This window comes from Anastrepha ludens, chromosome 3, assembly GCF_028408465.1.
Source record: "Anastrepha ludens isolate Willacy chromosome 3, idAnaLude1.1, whole genome shotgun sequence".
NCBI lineage: Eukaryota > Metazoa > Arthropoda > Insecta > Diptera > Tephritidae > Anastrepha > Anastrepha ludens.
In genome coordinates, this window is record NC_071499.1 from 109903979 (window position 1) to 109927165 (window position 23187).

The 23187-nt window shown below is 37.5% G+C and overlaps 1 protein-coding gene across 2 annotated transcripts in view; it reads right to left on the reverse strand.

Annotated features, from left to right (window-relative positions):
* The window catches only part of LOC128858769 (galactosylgalactosylxylosylprotein 3-beta-glucuronosyltransferase I), a 74201-nt gene that overhangs the window by 30165 nt on the left and 20849 nt on the right, over positions 1 to 23187 (reverse strand). The window contains exon 3 of one of the 2 annotated variants that reach the window (XM_054095269.1): positions 11414 to 11971. The exons of the other annotated variant lie outside the window; for it this stretch is intronic. The gene's annotated coding sequence lies outside the window, so the exon portion shown is untranslated. Of the gene's footprint in view, positions 1 to 11413; positions 11972 to 23187 lie in introns of those variants that run through there. 2 annotated transcript variants of the gene reach the window in all.

A 23187-nucleotide genomic window follows, 5' to 3' on the forward strand; every position in this document is an offset into this window, starting at 1 on the left:
ACCCGTTGTGCATATAACATACATTCAGTATGTCTATACCGCTAACTTCCAACGATACATACCGCTAACTTCAGTCTGTTTATATAAGCTAACGCAATACTTCACACACCTCAACCAAAAAGTCATTGTAACCCAACACTCCACACGCGCAACGCTTTTGAGGAAATACCAGAGCAGCGATTGGCGTTCCCGTGGGAAACGCCTACTCAGCAAAGTACTGGTCACGTTGCAAGCACACGGGCTTAGCTTTTAGTCTTAGTATTAGAATTAAAATATTTTTAAGTTCAGTTGTAAAGAGATTATCAACCAACAAAGACCGGTCTCGTCCGGAACAATTTTTTTTTTATAAACCCACACGACCGGGTAGTTTAACTGGCGCCCAACGTGGGCGCAAGTGCAAAAACGAAGCAAAATTTCCAAGGCCCCTTAAGTAGTGGCGGAATATCCTTCGTCGCAAGTGAAAAAGAAAAGAATAAAGTTCCAAAGGCCCCTCAAGCAGTGACGGAACAATCTTTAACACTTCAGCACCAAAAATAGCAGTAAGCGACTGGGCAGCCACAACCTGGAGGAACGCTTCAGTCAGTGGACACAAAGCGTGTGCGGATACAGGACCCGGAGTCATCGCGGGAAGAACCCTCAGAACAAAACGGCTAAGTCCTGCCCGTCACCTCACAGGATGGAGATCTATTTAATTGTGTAAGTATTTGAATTCAATATAGTTTGTAAGTTAAAGAAAATCAATGTAATTAAATAAAAAGTGAAGGAAAAAAATCTAGAAAGAAAAATTTTGTAAGTTTAAGAAAACCAATGTAATTAAGGCAGTAGTCTGCTTTAGAAGCCGAAAAAAAGCGTTTTTTTAGCAATTTTTTTTTGAAAGGGAAGGAAATGATTGCGGTAAACGGAATTTTAAGACGATAGTGTACTATATTTAAGGTTTAAAAAACAATATTTATTTTTAAAAAATATTGAAATTTTTTAAAGTTGTAAGTATTTTTCTGGAGCGCCTGGAGTCTGCACTTGTAAATCGGTGCCGGTGATGGAGGTCGTGCGATGCATCTGAAACAGTCGAACCAAATTTTTTTTTAATTTTTATAAGTTTCTTTTCTTTATGAACTAAAAAAATACCGAAGAAGTTATAAAATTCCAAATTTTTTCGAAGTTTGAAAAAAAAAATCACTTTTTTAAGAAAAAAAATTGACTTTAAGTTGCAAAACAAGTAGTTTAAATAATACTTTTGTCCAACTTTTTTAGTTCAAATAGAAGATAATTTAATACTGAAGCTTGATCACTTTGGTTTTTTTCGATCGGACATACAGTGGCTCACAGCTTATTTCGTGTGGCTGTATGTTAAACTAAAGAATTGTAAAATTATTTTTATTTGATTTATTTAAAAAAAAATTTAAATGCACAATCGAAGATAAATTATTTCTAATTACAAACATGTATAAATGCATTCAAATTTTTTCTTCTTTAGTAGAATATTTACAACAAAAACAGAATACTAGGTAAATTGACGTCACAGCTTATTTCGTGTGTTCACTTTTACCGTTATCGGCGCCAGTAAACCGGTTAGCAATTATAAGAAATTTGTTTTGCATAGTATATTAGATTATATCCTTATTTAGTTTACACATTGAAAGTAGTCGGTTGTCCAGCTTAATTTAAAAATACCGTGATGGGTCGTCGTACGTCGATTGAAAGGCGCGAACTAGTGATTACGCATTACAAAAATGGAAAGTCGAAGATAAAAATTGCTCAAATTGTAAATTTGAGTACTTCCACAGTACAGTACATTATTCAACGCTTTTCTCGTGAAAAAAAGAGTGGTTGACAAAGGCCGCCAAGCTCCAAACAAAATTTTTACAGAAGCTGATGAAAGGTGGATATTAAGAAAAATTAAAAAAGACCCACGAATTAGTGCGCCAGCTTTGACAAAAGAGGTTGAAAAAGTACTTGTAATCCTGAAACAATAAGAAGAATTCTGCGCAAAGCTGATTTTCATGGTCGTACAGCTCGAAACAAACCGTTTGTTAATGAGCATAACAGAAGATTAAGGGTGGAGTTTGCCGAAAACCATGTTAATAAAGACCAAACATTTTGGAATAACGTTATTTTCGTCGACGAAAGCAAATTCAACCTCTTTGGTTCCGATGGAAAGTCTTTCGTTTGGCGTAAGCCCAACGCGGAGCTGGACCCGAAGAATCTGCGTGGTACAGTAAAACACGGTGGGGGCCATGTAATGGTTTGGGGCTGCATGTCAACAGCTGGTGTCGGAAACTTGGTTTTTATCGACGAAATTATGGATGAAACAGTTTATTTGAATTTATTAAAAAATAATTTACTACAAAGTGCTGAAAAATTAGGCATTCGGGACAGGTTCAGGTTCTATCAGGGCAATGATCCGAAGCATAAGTCGGAATTAGTGCAACGGTGGCTTATATGGAATTGCCCTCATGTGGTAAAAACGCCAGCACAATCACCTGTTCTCATTGTAATTGATAATTTATGGAATATTCTGGATCAAAAAATTAGAAAACATAACATAAGCAACAAACAAGATCTAAAAACAGCATTGCAAGTGGAGTGGGAGAAAATATCTCCTGAATACACTGGAAAACTTGTTAGCTCCATGCAATCCCGGTTAAAAGCTGTATTAAAACAAAAAAGCTACCTCTACAAAATATTAGATTAGTAAAAACTTAATAAATTTAAAAAAAAAAATCATGTTTTTTCTAGTTTGGTTAAGCACACGAAATAAGGTGTGACGTGGATTTACTTATAATTTTGATTTTGCTGTAAATATATTACTTAATAAGAAATAATTTAAGTTTATTTATGTATGTTTGTAACAAGAAATAATTTATCTTTGAATGTACGTTTAAGTTTTTTTTCTAAATAAAGTTTATACAAAAATATTAAACTTTTTTATTTTGATAAACGGGCACACGAAATAAGCTGTGAGCCACTGTATATTCTTTTTGCTATCGCCGGCACCGTTTTCTAACACTTGTGAAAATGAAAACTCGAGAAAACGCGCTTTAAAGTCTGCCTGAGCATTCGCACCTGCTCGACGCTCGGCCACCAAAACTGCTCTAGCTTCGAAAATATGTCGAATTGGCCTCTGGAATTTTAAAGACATATTCTTGGATAGTTTTGGAAGAGATTTAAAACAAAACAAAAAAATCGATTTTTTGAAGCCTGTAAAGCAGACTACTGCCTTAAGTGAAAAGTGAAGAAAAAAATCTAGGAACAATTTTTTGTAAATTTAGAAAATTTAATGCATGTTGATTAAGGAAAAAAATCCAAAATGCCTGACGACAACATATCTTCAATATTCAGACCTTCCGTGCTGAGCACTGGCACCGCGGCCAGCAGCAGTGCAATGACAGGATTAAAAGACACAATCCGTAGAGTAGTCAAAAATATTTTTTAAAGTGAAGGACAGAAGCTAGTGAACAATATAGTGAACCCTATCCATGAATTCCTTAATTTGAGGAACGAACCCGTAGTTGCACAAGGAACCACAGATGCGGACCGTGTCCCAGAAATAGCTAGAACAATAAGAGAATTTGCAGGAAATCAAAGTGAGTTTAGCTCCTGGAAAAAAAGTATAGAGACTTTTAGAGTACTATGGACAGTATCAGGGGACGTCCGCACTTGAGGAGGGAGGAGCTAACGCAATACTTCACACACCTCAACCAAAAAGACATTGTAACCCAACATTCCACACGCGCAACGCTTTTGAGGAAATACCAGAGCAGCGATTGGCGTTCCCGTGGGAAACGCCTACTCAGCAAAGTACTGGTCACGTTGCAAGCACACGGGCTTAGCTTTTAGTCTTAGTATTAGAATTAAAATATGTTTAAGTTCAGTTGTAAAGAGATTATCAACCAATAAAGACCGGTCCCGGCCGGAACAATTTTTTTTTATAAACCACCACGACCGGGTAGTTTAACTTATAGCTAACTTCAAACGTTAATACATTTTTAATATTTTATATGATGGCAACAGAAGAAGCTTCTCGGTTGCCACCTGAGGATATGGTGTCTTATTACAAGCGTAAGGCACAATCGATTGAACGGGCAATCGGAGGCTAAAAAATTAATCCATTCACCGAAGTGGATTTAAAGGTTAATGACAGGTCATGACAGCTTAGAGGAGCTCAATTTTGACGAAATCGGCGGAAAACTGCGTTCAAATTTTGAAGAGCTACTCCTTTAACTTCGGTGTCATATACGGCGTGAGATTCATAAACGTCAATCTCAAATGCCATCCTGTTCAACCATGCGGCACGATCCGGTTTCGGAAGGGCAAATAGTTGTTTTGCAAAGTCGACCACGTTTGGCTGAGCTCAGATTGCCTACATTCAGTGGAGGATATACGGAATACACAGATTTCTTTTCCTTGTTTTCAACTGTTATAGACAAGGATCCGGACCTCACGGATGTCGAGAAGTTGCAGCACCTACGTTCATATCTGAAGGGTCCAGCTCTGGATGCAATTCGTTCGTTAGAGATGAGTGGCAACAACTACTCTGTGGCTTTAGATTTGCGCAACAAAAGATTTAACAATAAGCGTCTTATTTTGCAGGCACACATCACTGAGAGTATGGGCATCAAAAGGGTGGACACTTCTTCAGCGGTGAAGCTTCGTGAATTATCCGACAAGGTAAATGGAAACCTGCGCGCCCTACGCACCATGGGGAATTCGGAGCAAATAGAACTCATACCCTCATGACAGCAGTTTACAAGTTTCCTGGAGAAGCATTGTCAAAAGCTGGAGAACGTAGAACATTCTATGGCAGCGTATAAACAGGGCTCTCAGGTGGGGAAAAATAGTAGAACTATTAACCATGGTAGAAAAACATTTATTGCTACTAACAATACAAACAACTCAACCAATGGCTGCGTTTTTTGTTACAACACAGATTATGCTGTATATTCATGCACTCCTTTTATAAATTAATCCCACAACTCCGTCTTAAAGAGGTCAAAAGGCTTGCTTTGTATTTAAACTGCCACAGAAAAGGCCGTCAGCTTCGAACGTGCAATGCTGGTTTATGTCGTACATGTGGAGCCAAGCACCACAGTCTGCTACATGTCGATTCCTCTAAGTCACAAGGTCCTGCATCTTCAGTGATGTTGTTCCAACTTCAGTCGCACACCACACCTTGGCTGCAATCTCCCAAACAACGTCAATTGTCACATCTGCTCAGAATCTCAGTCCTGATGTTGTACTTCTGGCCACTGCTGTCATCAACGCAGGAACATGGGTGCCATGTCGTGCACTGTTCGACTCAGGGTCGCAGTTGCATATTATTACATATTGTCTTGCTCATCAACCGCAGTTGCGAAAAACCAAGTCATCCACCTACGTATCGGGTCTTGGTAATGCAAACTTCGCCTCTTACGGTTTGACTGTCAATAATTCTATTCAGTCTCACAACTCGAAGTACTCTACCTGCATTACAGCGTTGGTTGCTCCTAAGTGCCCATTTACATACGGAAACATTTTGTTCGGGGGTGAAGGACGGCAGCGGAAGAGAGAAGGGAATTTGTCTCCTGTACTGGCGAAACGCTGGGTGCTTCTCATTCGTATTTCCAATTGTGAAGTTATCTGCAAAACAATTTTTGACAGTTGCTTCGTTCGTTTTCTTCTTTTGTGTGAAAAAGTACTGTAATCAACCTATTTTGAAAATGGAATACAAGTGGAATCGAATAAACATTGAAAAACTAATAGTGTATATACAAGAAAATGCTTGTTTGTACAGCATTAGATGTAGTGATTATATGAACCGAACCAAAAAAGCTATGGCATTTGCGGAAATTCATAAATAAATGGCAACAGAAATGGTTGGGGTCACACAAGACGACATACAAAAAAATGGAAAAACCTCCGTAGTCAATACATGAGGGAGCTACGATTAATAAAAAACTCCAAGAAAAGTGGAAGCGGTGTAAAGGAGGTATACGAAACAAAGCTTTGGTGTTTTGATCAGCTCTCGTTTCTAGAAGGTCATGTAGCAACCAGACAGAGCCAAGACAATACTGAGGTAATATCAAAATGCAATGTGTTACAAATTTTAAGAAAATACAAATTGTGGTATCGTCAGACGTATACTATATAACTGATATGAAAGAATAATTAACATACGTCACAAATTTGTTTTTCAGATGCCTTCTTCTTCGAGCAGCTCAACATATACGAATATTGAAAATGGCAGTTTTATGTGTGCAGAAAATAGTAGCTCGAGTAAATATCGAATTAATTTTGATTTTTTTATTTTTGATCTTTAATTGCAAAGAAAATGTATTTAGTTTTCATAGCTATTTTTTAATGTATAAGCTCTACACCTGTAATATACCTACAAAATAAATACATCGTTTTTCTGAATACAAATAAAACTGCAGTTCTTTTTATAAAGCGGATTGTGCCTATACTTAAGTCCAGCACTGTACATGTTTGTGCAAAAGTTCAATTGGATCTTCAATTCTTAAAGTGTTGCATATTACATATATATATATTTGGCTTAATATAGAAAAGGCGTATCTACATTTTTTTCGAAATCGCGTTTTTAATGTATTCTGGTAGACCACTGTCAAATACACCTCCCCTTAAAAAATTAGTGGGCTATGATCGCAAATAACGGTTTTGTAGAGCATATAAAAAAGCCCTAACTCATTCGAAGTTTTTTTTGACAGAAAAAAGCCCTAAGTCATTTAAAGTTGAATTTAAAATAAACACACAATCAAAGCCACAACAGAAATTGGTTTTTACTTGGCGAATTTTTTTGTTGCCTTGATTGTGTGTCTGTTCTTATTGTCTTGCTTTTGTATTTACTTTAAAAGAAAAAAGGGATTTCCCCGAGTTTGTCTCGCACAAGAATATTTTCTGTGCTACGTTGCGTTCGTCGGTGCGTTTTTGTTTTTTGTGTCAGTTCAATTAACGTTTTTGTGTTGGAAACAGTTTTTTTATTGAAAGTTTTAATAACATGAATTGTGCAAAAGAAAATTCTGATTCAGATGGTGTTCCAAAAAGGAAAAATACTGCTAAAAATACTGGTTCGCAATTGGATTAGCAGTGGCGGTAAACACGGTACTCAATGCAGTCCCGATAAAGCTTTAATTTTGCGCAAAAATGCTAAGCGATCATCAGTTATAGATCAGCGCAACAAAAACCGACGTGACTTTCTAAAAAAATGGCTAGAGGAGTTGCCAAAAATGGAGTCACATTATTGTCGAAAAGATAGCAAAAAGTTTTACTTCGAATCGGATTTTTCCTCATATCAGGAGATTTACAAGCTTTATGTCAACGAGTGTGAATCCGAAAAAGAAAATGGAGGCCTAAGATTGTCGTAACCAATATTTACGCAATTAAGAAAGGAATTAAATTATTCTATTTTTAAGCCAAGAAAAGATCAGTGCAATTTATGCGTATCACATAAAGCTAATAATGTTTCCGATGAGCAATACGAAAAACATAGAGAAGAAATCGGAAAAATGCGTGTAGAAAAGAAAAACGATATCAAATATGCTGAATCCGGACTATGTGTAGTATTCTGTATGGATGTGCAGGCAGTTAAATTAGTGCCTCAACTAAACGCGAGTGCTGCATATTATAAAATGAAGCTTCAACTACATAACTTTACTGTCTATAATATTGTAACGCATGTAACGCATCACATCAATATGACCAGGTGAATATTGCACACTGAAACAACTCTTTAGATATATATACTTAAGCTTTTCTTAAATTACAGGCAGGAGCATTGGAGATCATACAGTAAGCATGCTTCAAGCCTTGGCGTATGGCTCGTCAGGATCAATTTATTTTAAAACAAATGTAACAGATGAATATCAGTTACTCCCACAGAGATCGAAGTTTCCGATTAAAAATGTGTCCCTCGATTGTCTTTATAAAGAGAAAATAGCCATATCTAAAAAAAAGTGGTACAATTTGCAAGATCTAAAAAAATTTCTTCCAGCAGATTGCCACCATTTTTATGATAATTTACCTTATAAAACCTAAATTTGTTTTTAGTATAATAACATCTGCCTTGAAATATGTATGTAGGATAAAATGCACCCCTGCACGGCAACCCTGACACGACGAACAAACATCAAACTGAACGGACGCCACAGATGTTAGAATACAATAGACATAGGAGAACGGAGTGGTGAACAGTGATGTACATGTGAGCGATTCAATAGTGGACGTATTAAATGAACAATGAACTATGTAATAGATTTACTTTTAATATAACTAATAACTTTGTCAATAATTGCTAAATAATAAAGAATTCCTACAAAATTGGGGGCTCAACCGGGATTACTAACTAGCAAAAGTTACGCAAACCGGAGTTTTAGTGAATCGTTTTAAAATTTAAATATAACTCAAAGTTCAAAAACTAAAAGTGCGTGTGTTGATCAGCACACGTGTAATACGTAGGCGCCGAAACATAACCTCAAATCTAAAGTGGTGCTCCGTTGGGAAGCGCGGATCTACTCAAAGAAATCAAGCCATTAAAACATATAGTATGTACATACCTACATGTATTTTAGTTTTAATTATTTATTTATTTTACTTCAAACATGAATTATTATAACAGTTTGCCCGAATTTTAACTTACAGCAAAAAGCCCTAACTTAAATTTATTTTCAAGAAATATAATAACAAAAAGCCCTATCTCAAATAACTTCAAAGTAATTAAAAATAATAACAAAATTGTACCAGAATTGAATTTGTTACCTGTTTTGAATAAAAATTGCAATAGAAATGTTTTTTGCATTTTAAGTTTTTAAGGTTTTATTCAGTTTTTTCCTTCTCCTGAAAAGTAACGAAAAATGTAGATACGCCTTTTCTATATTAAGCCATCGATATGTATGTGCATACGCACTGCAGGAACCATGACCTATCTCACGACGCATCGCCCTATCATATATAGATTTGATTATGCATTTATTTGTTCCTTTGGCGAACGAAATTTGTTTCAATTTACATGTTATTACAGGGAAGAATATATGTATGCATTTTGTAGATAGTAAAAAACTTTGAAATAAATAAAGGAAAACTTCAAAGAAACGTATTTGCATATATGTATGTACATACATATGGGACAACTAAATCCAATTGCATCGTTATTAAAAATAGTGTTGCACGCATATGTACATACATATGTATTGAAGCAACCATGACCTCACGCGCATCGCCTTATATTTCATGCAATAATTAGGACGTAAATACCCGAATGATCGAATTCCTGCCTAACAAATGCTCAAACAATTCTATTTTGCATATGCGTGTACATATTTGTATTTTGAACTTCCAGCAAAACAATGCTTATTTGTATAAGTTAACACCACACCTTACAAAACCTCGAATTGGACAATAACCACATGGGTTAGTGGCACCGATAATACATCCGGTGAATTCGTTATAACCGCTGACACTGCATCAGCATTCCACGAACGTTTACATCAAATTAGTAAATGTATCGATCAACAATAATGAGTCAACAACAGTCAGGGGTCGAATCGTGATAGTCGTTAACGAAACGACAATCGTTCGAACACAAATTACGTGAGTCGATAATCAAATGAACGAGTTGGGATCATAACAGTCGAAAGAAGACGTATCGTAATTGTAATTTTGTTTATCGATTATTTTTCTCATCTTCTTCGTTTTTTTAAGTCACAATAGAATTTGAAGTGTCAAAATAAACCGCAGAAAGTAACGAAAATATAAAAAGTTTAAATGGATCCGAGTATTTTCTTTTATTTAAGTTCCAGCGATGAAGAAAATAATGAAAGAGTTTTGCGAAAACAACTTCGAGACAAAAGCAATCCGCTAGCATTATCAAACAATGCGTAAGTACTTTATATATGACGAAAAATAGGTAATAAAATATCCTTCGGTTACAGGTTTATCAAAAGGTTTCGCTTAAGCAAAGAAGCATTTAATTATGTTTTAAATAACATAAATATAAATTGCCAAGACACAAAAGCTGTTCCGGCGGTGCTCCAACTGGCTGCGTGTCTCAGCCTACTCGCAAGTGGTGGCTATCAGCATGCAATAGGCAATGACTATTTGATAGGAATGTGCCAGAGCACTGTCTCGAAATTAACGGGCAAAGTTTTGGAAGAAATAGAAGCCAAATTGTGTCCTAAACATATTAAATTTGAGCCAGATGATTCGAGAAGGTGCAAAGAGTGGTTTGTTGAAAACTATCAAATTCCAGGAGGTAAATTCAATCCATGTTTTAGCTGTGAAAAATTTATTTAATGTTCGTTTTTTAATAATAGTGGTTGGATGCATTGATGGCACCCACATTGGACTACAAAAGCCCACGGTCAACGAGCACATGTATTTCAACAGGAAGGGTTTTCATAGCATAAATGCGATGTTGGTGAGTTTTTTAATAAAGAGATGGAATGTTACTTTAAGGTTGTTTCTGTTAGATTTGCGACCACACTACGAAAATTCTCGCAATAAACTGCCAATATGGGGGTGCAGCCCACGACTCATTCATATGGAAGCATTCAAACGAACGAATGGTTATGGAACATCGTTTTTTGCACAATAGGAGTGACAATGCCTCGCTGCTAGGTATGTGTTATACATATATAATTACAACTGATTTAGATTGTGCTAAATTACGTGTTGTTTGTTTTTAATAGGGGACTCTGGATATCTACTTGAGCCGTGGTGCATAACACCGTACAGAAATCCATCGGACGGATCAGGTGAAGCAAGGTTCAATGAAATTCATTCCAAGGCACGGTGCATCATTGAACGAACTAATGGTGTACTGAAAGGTCGGTGGAGAATCCTAGAATACAACGCAGCGCTTCACAACATTTGTATACAATTTAATGTGAGCTTTACAGCATCTGACATATTGTCTGGAGAAGGCCAGTATACTAGAATCGGCCAAACAATCAGAGATCAAATTAAAATCTCGTTGATGAACTCGACATAACCATCTTGTTTTCATATTGTACTATTATGCTTTTGAAGTATAATGCTAACCGACCTAAATAAAATAAAATAACTCGAAACACTAATGGATACTTATTCAAAATCAATTTCATTTAATGCTTTTTTTTACTCCATTTAAAAACGTAAAATTTAGTTAATTTAAACTTGAACAAAACTTCAGGTATAGTTATTTAAAAAGAACTGAAATAAATATTCAAATGCATATATACATATTTACATTTAAAGTTACACAATTTACATATATTTTAGTTATTCTTACATTTTTCGTTAATACTTTGGAATTCTGCGCAATTACGTTTATAAATAACCGATCGAATGACAATTCGAACGAACAAGTTGTTCGATTACTCGATGACGTTTTTTAATCATACCGAATTACGATAGCGATAACACGTTCACGATAGTTATAATCCGATTTGCGTTCTTTTACGTGACGAATTGCTCGTTCACGACTGTTACGATTCGGCCCCAGCATATTGATGGTCGAAATAGGTGTAATGTAAAAGTAAGAAACATAATGTAATTAATCTTAAGTTGAGCTTAAACTAATAAAGACAAATGAATCGGACAATAGTCCGATTGTCCTTTTTAAAAATTAAAATCGAAATGTAAAACATTAACTTATACACATATCCATGTGAAGGGTGGTAACTCTATCCAAAAGGCAGCCCCGGCGAACCGGCATGTAAGAGGAAGAAGCGGTCGTGATCAGTCGTGTGCGCTAACGATACTTTATTTTTCATAAACTATTTTTTACTCTTAATTAAAAAACACTGCATTTGTACAATATATTGTTCTGAATAAATAAACGTTATGAAATTCAACCGAAAGAAGGAGTATCTTCTTTCTTACATGCATGTAAATACAACCGCACACACGAACTGAAATCCATACCGAAATGGGCCTTCCAGAAATGCTATGATTATTGGAAAAAACGTTGGCATAGTATGTGTATCGCCTCTAATGGGGATTACTTTTAAGGAGATAAAATAAAAATTGAACAATACTTTAATAAAAACAAATTAACTTCACCAAATTTATTTTATTTTTCACTTTATTCCTGTAAATGTGTATGTCGCGCAAAGCTAAAATTCTATGCCTAGCGACTACAAGAACAAAATGCATTCATAGGCGCGCAGCCGTAGCGGCCATCATTCTAGTTGCCATGGTGCTGAACAGCCTAAAATAGTCGCGGCGGCGCTGAATAGTTTCAACAAAAACTTATAATCAAAAAATTCATTGATAAATTCGAGCTCATATGTAGTTCTAAGAGCAAAGTACTTTCATTCATAAAACGAGCCGCTCATAAGCTAATTTTCTCGACCATTCGAAAATAGTCAATATTGGAATATTTCGCGTTGAATTATTTGCCAATATTTGGTAAATCTTGAGTTTTTGTCAAGTCGAGTGCCATGATAATCTATCACATTCCATAGAAATTAGTCAACAGAAATAACAATGAGCGATAAGCTAATCCTCACATTCCATAGAAATTAGTCATCATAAATAAACTATACCTAAGCGATTAAAATAATGCATAAATAGAGTTATTCTCTTAGGCAGTGGTCGCCAACCCGTCGATCGCGAGCTACCGGTAGCTCGCGCTGCTCACGTTGCAAAAAATCCAAAAGTCTGAAAATCATACCAGTATTAGCAAATTTCAGAAATTTTCATAATAAATAGATAAACAGCGGCAACACTGCGGTAAGCGATTTCGCGCCGAGCTCATAATTCTAAGAGCAAAGTACTTTCATTCATAAAACGAGCCGCTCATAAGCTAATTTTCTCGACCATTCGAAAATAGTCAATATTGGAATAATTCGCGTTGAATTATTTGCCAATATTTGGTAAATCTTGAGTTTTTGTCAAGTCGAGTGCCATGATAATCTATCACATTCCATAGAAATTAGTCAACAGAAATAACAATGAGCGATAAGCTAATCCTCACATTCCATAGAAATTAGTCATCATAAATAAACTACACCTAAGCGATTAAAATAATGTATAAATAGAGTTATTCTCTAAGGAATCGACAGTCGGGGTATAACCGCTGTGTAGTGCATAAGCCACTGTAACTGGATTGTCTTGATACGTATGTATAAAGAATATATTTTTATTTTTTATCGAGAGTACACTTTTAATTCGGGCATGAGCATACAGCAAGTTGCAGAAAACAACATAAGTAGCTTATAAAAAAGTTCTGTGTCGGACATTTTAATCCTAGGAGAAAATTTTGAAACAAATATTTTATGTTCTCTGATAGTAGGTAAATAGTTAATTAGTATATGTAGTACTTTACGTATGTATGTAGTTCTTCAATTGATAAAAAGTGCACAAAACATATGCATATATCTGCAAGGTTAGAAACTTACTCTGAAATCAGAGTATTTGAAGGTTACTGTACATATTTGAAGGTTACTGTCCATACAATACAACTTTTTAAAATTAGGAGATTAGAGTTCAAAAAGCGTCCATCTAAAAAACGGACGTTATTTTTGCCTACAGTATATGCCGTTTGCATTAACGATTGTGCTATTCACAAAATGGAAGCCGGCATAGAAAACAGGTTTGTAGACATAATTCTAATAAAAGTTTTGTTAAATATTATTAACTAGCAACCCGCCCAGCTTCGCACGGGTATAAAATATATACCCTATGTCACTCACTGAAAAAATTATTAAAATCGATCCAGTAGTTTTGGCTTATTCATTACTGCCCGTGGCCCGCACGCGTTAAATTTGGAGTAAAACAATTCCCCTTTCTTTATAGCATGAAGATTTCCTGCTATCTTTGGGATATCTAAATTCATACCCTACATTTTTGCATATTAACTTTTTGCATTTTTACATATGTATTTATTTTATTTTTACAACAATTACTATATTACAGAATGTCTTTATATACAACGTTCATAGCCTTCTTGTCATTAGACAATACAAACATGTTTTCTCTAAAGGTTACTCTTGAAAGAGCGACATACAGTTGGCCATGTGAAAAACAGTCAACACTCAAATCTAAGCCTGCAACGTTGAAGTTGACCCTGAGATTTATTTATGGTCATTGCAAAAGATGTCTTTACCGGAAATTGTAAGCGTTTAAATTGGAATGGTAGATCCGATGGTATCAGCGGGATTCGGGGAATCAATACATCTTCTCCGGTACCACATCCTGTGAGTATTGTGCACTCTATTATGAAAGTTTTCAGTGATTATACCAGCAAACGCGTGCCATTGCAAAGTTTAGGTGGACTTAGGTTTCTTAATAAAATAACAGGACAACCTATTTTCAGCTCCATTTTGTGAGGAGGGAGTCCAGACGGGTTCAACGAATTTAGAAATTCTGTAGGAAAATGAACAGCTTCTTCCAAATCGAGAACAGTATCGACCGAGTAGTATATTTTCGTCGGCGCATCAATCTTTGAAATAATCAAGGTATTTACTTTATCTACTTGTTCGTTAGTTGGTGACAGAATAGCTCTTTCTTTAAACCAAGATATTGTCTTATAACTTATGTTATCAATGTCTGGATAGACATTGTTGACTAACTCTTGGATGTTGTCTATCAAAACACAAAGGTTTTCTAGGTTAATCCTTCCCTCACTTTGTGTTAATTCTCCATTGCCAACTTTTAACAGCATCTCTGGAAATAGCCTGTTCTCACGTGAAGATGACGAAATCCTCATATTAGTTTTAAGCTCTAATTTATTGACATACGACTAAAGGTGGGATCTTTTTAGCGAAGCATTTATTTCGTCAGCACGTGTTCCTCGAGTCACAACTGGTAGGATTTGACGGAAATCTCCTGAGAACAGAATTGTACATCCACCCATAGGTGCATTTTTGTTGCGCAAATCGCGCATTGTCCTATCCAGTGCTTCCACAGACGTTTTGTTTGACATGGTAGCTTCGTCCCAGATTACACATTCACTTAAAAAAAAACGCGATCGCACTGGTACATAGAAGCAGTCGAATTTCTTTTGGAGTTGCGGCAGGAGAAGCTGCCGAGGTCAAACGCGACTTTGTGTTTTCGTCGAGGGAAATAAAAGTCAAAATTCACAATTTACCTAATAAATATATGTAGGTAACTTTGTTTGATAGCAAAATGTTCTTATGTACTTCTAAAAATAGTCTTCTTGTTTTACAGAGATGAGAAGGAGATTGTTTGGCCTTCACGTGGTACCCCATCTGCGTGGGAGCACTACAATAAAATACACCATATCCTTGACGGATGCAAATATTACAACCTAGAAGCAATTGTAGAAGAGAGTGTAGGTTAGTGCGGTGAAGCTTTATAATCTTATGCCCATATTAATTGTTTTTTTATTTATTATATAATAAAGTGGAGACCCTTCAAATTGCGACAGAGGAAGAAAGCTACAACAGCTATACACGCACCTTCGTCCGAATTTTCATTTGAATTTCTTTCACAGCCTCCGAAAAAACGGAGGTAGAAATTTTCAATATGCATTTTTGGAAAGATTACGCCTGGTCAGAAACGAAACAAAAAAAACGGAGGTAGAAATTTTCAATATGCATTTTTGGAAAGATTTCGCCTGGCCAGAAAACAATTGTAACCAGACTCTCCTTTGAAACTCGCAAACAGGTGGAGTTGTCGCTCACAAGTGACAACCCTCCTACTTTCGAAGATCTTTCGTCCTTCTTGGAAATGGTGTCGCTCATTAGCGATGATATTAACGCCGCAAACCAGTCATCGATAGGAAAGCCGAACAATCAAAAATTAGTTGGAAAATCAGCAAAAGTTTTTCATGCCACCGCAGATCAATCGCGTTGTACATATTGTAACGCAGGTCACAAAATCTATTCTTTAGAAAAATTCCATAGCTTAGATTCAAATGCTAGATTAAAATTTGTCAAAGATTCCAAGGCGTGCCTAAACTGTCTAAGTACCCGGCATTTTAAGGAACGCTGCAATAGCGTGTCTTCGTGCCGAATATGTCGGCAACGCCACCATACATTGCTCCATAATTCGCCGGGGACTCTACCTGTTCCCACGTCGTCGACTCACGCCGCACCGCTGCAGTTACGCCACCCGCCGCTAGCTCTATCCCGCAAACCGCTGTTATCCGTCGCCGCTTGCCTTAAACAAACCAAAAACTCCAAAATACGAGTATTCCACCAAAGTAATTTCTACGAAGAAAAACCTTTCAAACAGTCTTGACAGCTGATTGTCAATTTTGCAGCTAATTGTCAAATTGACGTATGTCAACGGTTAGACTACTTTTAGTGGATTTATTATTAATCCCTGCTTTTTATGTTACTTAATACTAAACAGTTGTCTTCTTCTATAGAGAATGGCATCTCTGTCAAATTAAATATCAAAGTGAGCGAATAACGCAAAAAATAACAAAAAAACATACTAGCCAAGCTGTTAAATTCAACTTCGAGAGTTTTTTTCAATTATATTTTCACAAATTTTATCAATCATTTCTTTAAATTATTAAAAAGTTTACAGCCACGCAGAAGCACAAAACCAAAGGAGCAACTGTGGAGAAACATGGCCAGCTAGCTACTGAGGTTGCACAGTAGCAAAAGACTCACAAAAAATTGGCGATAAGAAAATCGGAAAGCGGAAAAATAATACTGAGGCTGAGAACGCAACTAAAGGAATAGAAAAAAAATAAAGATGAAGCTATTACAAAAACAATATCACATAAACCAAGACCAATTGCAGCACCAAGCAACCTACCAACTCACCCACAGGTGGCAAAAATTGAGATTCTGGTGATGAAGGAATTGTAGCTTGAAGCAATCTTCCAGGGTAAATATCGATCTTATCGATCGAGTATGCGGAACTGGTGCGCGATTATCATTGGTGATCGAAAGGTGCTACATAATAATATTACGTGTTTTGTGTTCATATATCAAAAAGCGTATTTAATTTTTAATAATTATATTGTATGTATTTTAGGGTTTGAGAGGAACACTACAACTATTGAGCAGGTAGCTGCTTTTGCTATTACTTAGCAGAAAAAGTGAAGTATTGTGTGGGTCTTCGTTTATGTTAAAAGCGGTAACTTGCGTGTACGTGCAGAAACCAGGGTTTAAGCCAGCAGGAATAACGGAACTAACAGCGAGTTAGTTCACAGCAAACAACTGGACGTTAGGAGCGAAATTTATCAGGAGAATCGAAATCGACGTAATAGCAAGCATTCCCGTTGGTTAGCAACGTTCGGCGGAGGTCGGATCGAGCAACTTCAAAGGGTGATCCAGCGTCAACAAGTTGCGGTTTATTAATTGAGGTTAGGCTAGTTATTCAAATACTATTCATTGAAATACTAAATAAAGGCAAGTAAGCCTGAGTACCCTTTGGTTGGGCATCTATTGCGGCGCGTCCCAGGTGGTGGATAGTTATCTTCTGTGGTTAAGTAGGTCATAGCCTTGGTAAAAGCCTACTCGCGAACCAGCCTAGTTCTCGCCAACCAACAACTATGGCAGGGGGAACAATATGCTGTGTAGTGTTACTGCACGCGTGCCGTAACTGTCATAATTGCTGGCAGTGACCCATATCCACTTCGGTGGATGGCGAAAAGCCACTTGTATTAGTAGGTCATGTCTCTGCTAATACGAATGGAATAAACATGGGCCCACGGGGAGAAGGCCACTTCCTTATATCAGCTAGGGGTGAGCTAAGTCGCTAGTATGCGGACTCTGGGGCACTTATCGCACCCCAGTTTCAATTCGACTTACCACGGTGTAGGGCTCTGGCGTGGTGAGCCCCATGAATTCCCTACTTATATCCCAGGTGACGACTGATGACTCGTCAGCTGAGTGACCGCACCGCAATAATGAACAAAACAACAAACACAAAAAAAAAACAACACAACAAAATCAACAAATTCCTTCCAGACGGGGAAGACCTCTTGGCTCCATTAAACTCATGGCGGGGTCAAAAACCACCCCTTCGGTGGCGAAAGTGCTCACTAAGAGCAAAACCGTCAAAGAGACACCACCGCATTCCCTTGCGGCTTCTACTTCCTCCAAAACCGACTCGGCTGCGGAGAACCAAAAATCACCAAAGCTGTTTTGCCATAAACTGGGAAAACAACTCGGACAGAAGTCTCCAAAAAACCTATCCCTCCTCATTAGGGTGGTCCAAAAAACTCAATTTTTTTTTAGAGACCTAGGGACCCTCTCATTTTGTTACATCTAATAAAATAATAATCTATGCAAAATCTTAGCACCCTAGAACATATAGAAGGCAGTGCTCAACAACGTTTAGTTTTCATAAATTTCTATAAAAAACTCATACTTTCGGGTAATTAACGCCTTTTTTTGTTTCAGGTTTGAACTATATTTTAATCAAAATAGCTGCTCTTAAGACGCGTCAGGCGGACAGTGTTTACTTAATTGGTGTTAAGGACTTAGAACCTTTAACAAAGAAGAACCAACTTCCTACAACAAAAGAAGTTTTGTTAAGATTTCACTTTTTTTTAAGTGAAAAAAAATCTGTCAGGAACGCTAGTCATAGCACAATTGAAGAATTGAATGAAGTTTGGAGCAAAGCCCTAATCCCGACTAAATATACCAAGGATTCGATTGAAAAACTTGAAAGTGTGCATTCACAGTGGCTACTTTTAAAGAAAAATAAAGGCAGAAAAACAAAGAACAAACGAGCAATCATTTGTAGACAAAATTGAAAAGCTTTTTGACATTGCCCATTCAGATGCTCTAATTCTCATGAAAATACAACAAGACAAAGATTTTTTAATTGACCAAAGAACTGAGAGAAAAATGATCATTTCATCTCAAGACAAAGAGTATACTACAAAACAAGAAAGAGCACTAGAAAGATTTGAAAGAGAAGAGAAGAGAAGAGTCTGTTTCTGCTGCAAAATCCACGTCTTCTTCTATTAATCCACCCGATGATGACTTTAATGATAGTTCAAGTGCCAAAAGCATTTCTGAAAGTGGTTCTGATGATGAATTATATCAACCTTCGTCCAAAAAAGATTTAGAAAAAGATTTAGGTGGCAAGAGCGAAGATGTTTCTGAACGAAAGGCTAAGAAGAGCCTTTTTGACATGAATGTGGTAGGGGCTTTAGACAGGAATAAAGTTTCCGATCGTGAAGCTGTAAGGCTTATCATTCCTATTGCCGCCGCACTTGGCCATGATCCTGCGGCATTGCCGCTTTCAAGTTCCATAAAAAGAAAACGAGAAGCAGCAAGGCAGAATTTTTCAACAGAGATGAAATCAAACTTAGACATCAAAGAACCAGTTGTTGTTCATTGGGACAGCAAAATCTTGCCCGACATTTTAGGTTCACAAAAAGTAGATAGACTACCAGTGCTAGTTTCCTATGCTGGTGGAAATGAGAAACTACTGGGGGTGCCAAAATTGGCTAGTGCAACAGGTTCGAAAACTGGTGATGCAGTACTTAAAACTCTTAAAACATGGAATCTTGATGATAAAATCATTGGTATGGGATTTGACACAACAGCCGTCAACACTGGTGTCAAGAGTGGTGCATGCACTTTCATTGAAAATACGCTGAACAAAGAACTTCTATGGTTGCCGTGTCGCCATCACATAATGGAAATCATTTTGAGCAAAGTACTTACATTATGTTTGGGACCTTCAAGCTCTCCTGAAATTCCCATATTTAAAAGGTTAAAGGAATCATGGAATGCAGTTGATCGATCAGATTACACACCATTAAATTTTTCCCCTGGAGAAGCTGAGTTAAAAAACAGTGCCATCGAATCCCTGATACATCATCTTAGTAAGAAAGACCAGCCTCGAGATGACTACCTCGAACTTATTGAACTGACACTGTTGGTGTTAGGACAAACAATAGAAAAAATTCACTGGAGAGCACCTGGGCCTATACACCACGCTCGGTGGATGGCTAAGCTTATTTATGCATATAAATTGTACCTTTTCCAAGGTCAGGGAGTTTACCATCTCACAAACAAGGAGAAAGAAAACTTGGACAGATTTGTCCGTTTCGGAGCACTTTTGTACGTGAAAAACTGGGTTGAGGCTCCAATCAGCGCCAATGCAGCTTTCAACGACCTAATGTTTTGGAAAGAGGCTAGGAAATACAGCGCGATTGATGGAGAGATAGCTAAAACCATCAAAAAAGCGTTCCAGCAACATTTGTGGTACCTATCCGACGAACTGGTCGGATTATCACTTTTTTCCACGAAAGTGAGCCTTGAAAACAAAGTGAGCATCGTGAATAAGATGTCTGTCCCTGCACCGCCCAGGATGATTAGAGGAAATGCCAATTTATTAAGTGATGAATGTGAATTGGCAGATTTCGCTAATAGTAGAACAATGATGTTGTTTACTAAGCTAAACATTAAGCAAAGCTTTTTGAACAAGCACCCAAGTGAATGGGAACAGACGCCAGAATTCAAAGAGGCAAAAAATACTGTAAATAAAATCAAAGTGGTCAATGACATCGCAGAAAGAGGTGTTAAACTATTTCAAGATTTTAACAAACTCATAACAAATGATGAGGAGGAAAAACAGCTGTTGCTGCAGATTGTAGAGGCTAATCGGAAACAATTTCCGACTGAACCAACGAAGAAGGTCGTTCTATATTAGAAAGCCTACAGAAACCATCCACTTCTAAAGAAAAAATGTAAAAACTTGCATTTTTATTATGGTCTTCACCATAAAATGTACATATTTTAAACATGATTTATAATGTAAAATAACCAAATAAATTTAAGTTTTTGTATTCTAACATGTCTTGTCATTTTTTTCAAAAATTGTAAAAAAAACTCCCATTTTCCTTTTTTAAACAGCGTTGAGCACTGCCTTCCAAGTGACTTATGACCTTGAAAATTTAGCTCTTTACTTCTTATATCAAATAGAAAAGAATTGGGGGGTCCCTTGGCTTTTACATCCAACTTGAGTTTTTACCATAGGATCTTGGACCACCCTACTCCTCATCTCCGTCTATATAGAGATCGAAGACGCGCCACTTTCCTTATGGGAAAGCTCAGCAAAATCCCTGAGAAGGAGCTGCCCGACCAACAGAAGACAATTCTCGATTGGGCCCGGGGATTCCTTCGGAACTATGAGGCGTACAAAGAAGAACCGAGTGCAGCTAAGCGGCAGCGGTTTTCAGAGGATCCTCATAGTTCCAACGACCCCAAGAAGCATAAAAAACTTCCTTTGAGGTCAAATTACGCAAGTTCTGCGAAGTTGCCAGAGATAGTGTTGTAATTGTGAACGAGACTTAATTGCTAATTGCTAATTTCACCACACATTAGGCGTGTTTCATATGTATATGTAAACAGCAGTCAACTTAGTGTTAGGATAATATACACGTCCTTCTTCTTTTGCAAAGCTTGATGGGTAAACAAGTATTTTATTTCGCTCTCATTTTTCTACTAATAAATCTTAAAACATCAGATAATCTGGTCATGGCGGTGATGGATAAGAGCCACCCTGACGGTTTCATCTCTCCATCAAACTGGAAGATTGTGGTGAGAAAACTTCAGTTGGGCAACCTGGACGTTCTGAAACGGAACCCAGGACCCCCTCCTTAGAGCTCTGACGCGGGATGGTTCCAAGCAAGGGTCAAGTTGATCGCGTACTCAGATCAACGTTCTGTCAGCCTGTACCGCAAGGCTCTCGACCGACTCGGCGAGGTATGGCCCGGGGCGAATCTGCAGCTTGTCAATAAGAGCGAAATTCCTAACAAACCACGCGGCAGAGCAGGAATACCTCTAGAGCCATCCGATCCGGAAACCATTCTAGAGCTACTGAAGATCGGAAACCCGAACCTACCCACCGAAAACTGGAGGGTAGTTAAGGTGGAAGAGCCTTCAGGAAACTCCAGACATGTCACGCTGCTCCTGAGCCAGGAAAGCGGTCAAGCACTGGACGACCGCAAGGGATTGTGTCGTTCGGGTTCATCACCACTACCATCTGGACCTATCAGCCGAAAGATCTCCTCGCACCCAGCGAAGAGCCTCTCTCACAAGCCTGGACGATTGAGTACGACTCGGAATCGAACAGCGAACTTGTGAGACACTTATTCAATATTCAACTCGAGGGCGAGGATAGACTTTTGGAAAGCGATGATGACGCGAACACCACAGTCATTGAATGTTCGTCTAACAGTGCTTCAGATTAATCTGCATCACTCTAAGGCTGCCTCAGCAGCCCTCATTTTTCGTCTCTCTGACCTCAGAGAAGACATCATTCTCATTAAGATGAGGCTAACGTCAGATCGCGCTCTTGTATTCTCATTCGAAAACATATTGCTGCTTTTCTTCTTCCCGTTGGCAATGTTGACACCACTGCCATAGAGGCTGAAGCTGTCCACGGCCCGATTTGGATTGTGTCGGCTTACATGCCTTACGACGCAGCGGAGGCGCCTCCTCCTGAAGCAGTGAGAAGGCTCATCAAGACGGCGCATCTGAACCAGAAACGCATCATTATTGGAGCAGACGCTAATGCACATAATATTGTTTGGGGTAGTACAAACAACAACACACGAGGTGAGCAACTCTTTGATTATATTCTAGCGAATAAGCTTGATATATGTAATAGAGGTGATGCCCCTACGTTTCTTAACTCGTCTAGAAGAGAGGTACTCGATATTACTCTTGCTAGCGAATCATGTACACAACTGGTGCAGGATTTGAGCGTTGATTAGCAGCACTCTTTTTCCGACCACCAATATATAACATTCACTATAAAAGCCGAAACGTCAAAACCCATGAAGTACCTTAACAAAAAACGTATGAATTGGATCTTGCCAACAGACTTCCTGACATCAGGCAGTTTGAAATGGCAAATAAAAACCATATCGAAAACGCTCTCAACATGATAACGAAGACGTGTCAAAGCGCAGCATGACAATTTGTTCCCTGACAATACAATTGTGTCAAATTCGCTGATAGCAAAGTAACGGTACCACGATAGGTGCCATCTCATTATTCTTTCAATCATGCTTTTTTCCTAGTCTTATTATCTATGCTTTACATATAATTTAATTATATATACATAATTTCTGTTATGTTATAACGGAAAAGCAGTAGGATATAAAACAAAGTGACAGTAATTTTGAACTAACATTCCGCGAGAAGAAACCCGGTGACTTGCAAGAAAAAAATCGTTTCTAATTTAAGGTTAAAGTTTAAGTGTAAAAATATTTACGGCAATGTCAGGATCTCGCATAAAGCATCTCAATTCGGAGATCTGGCA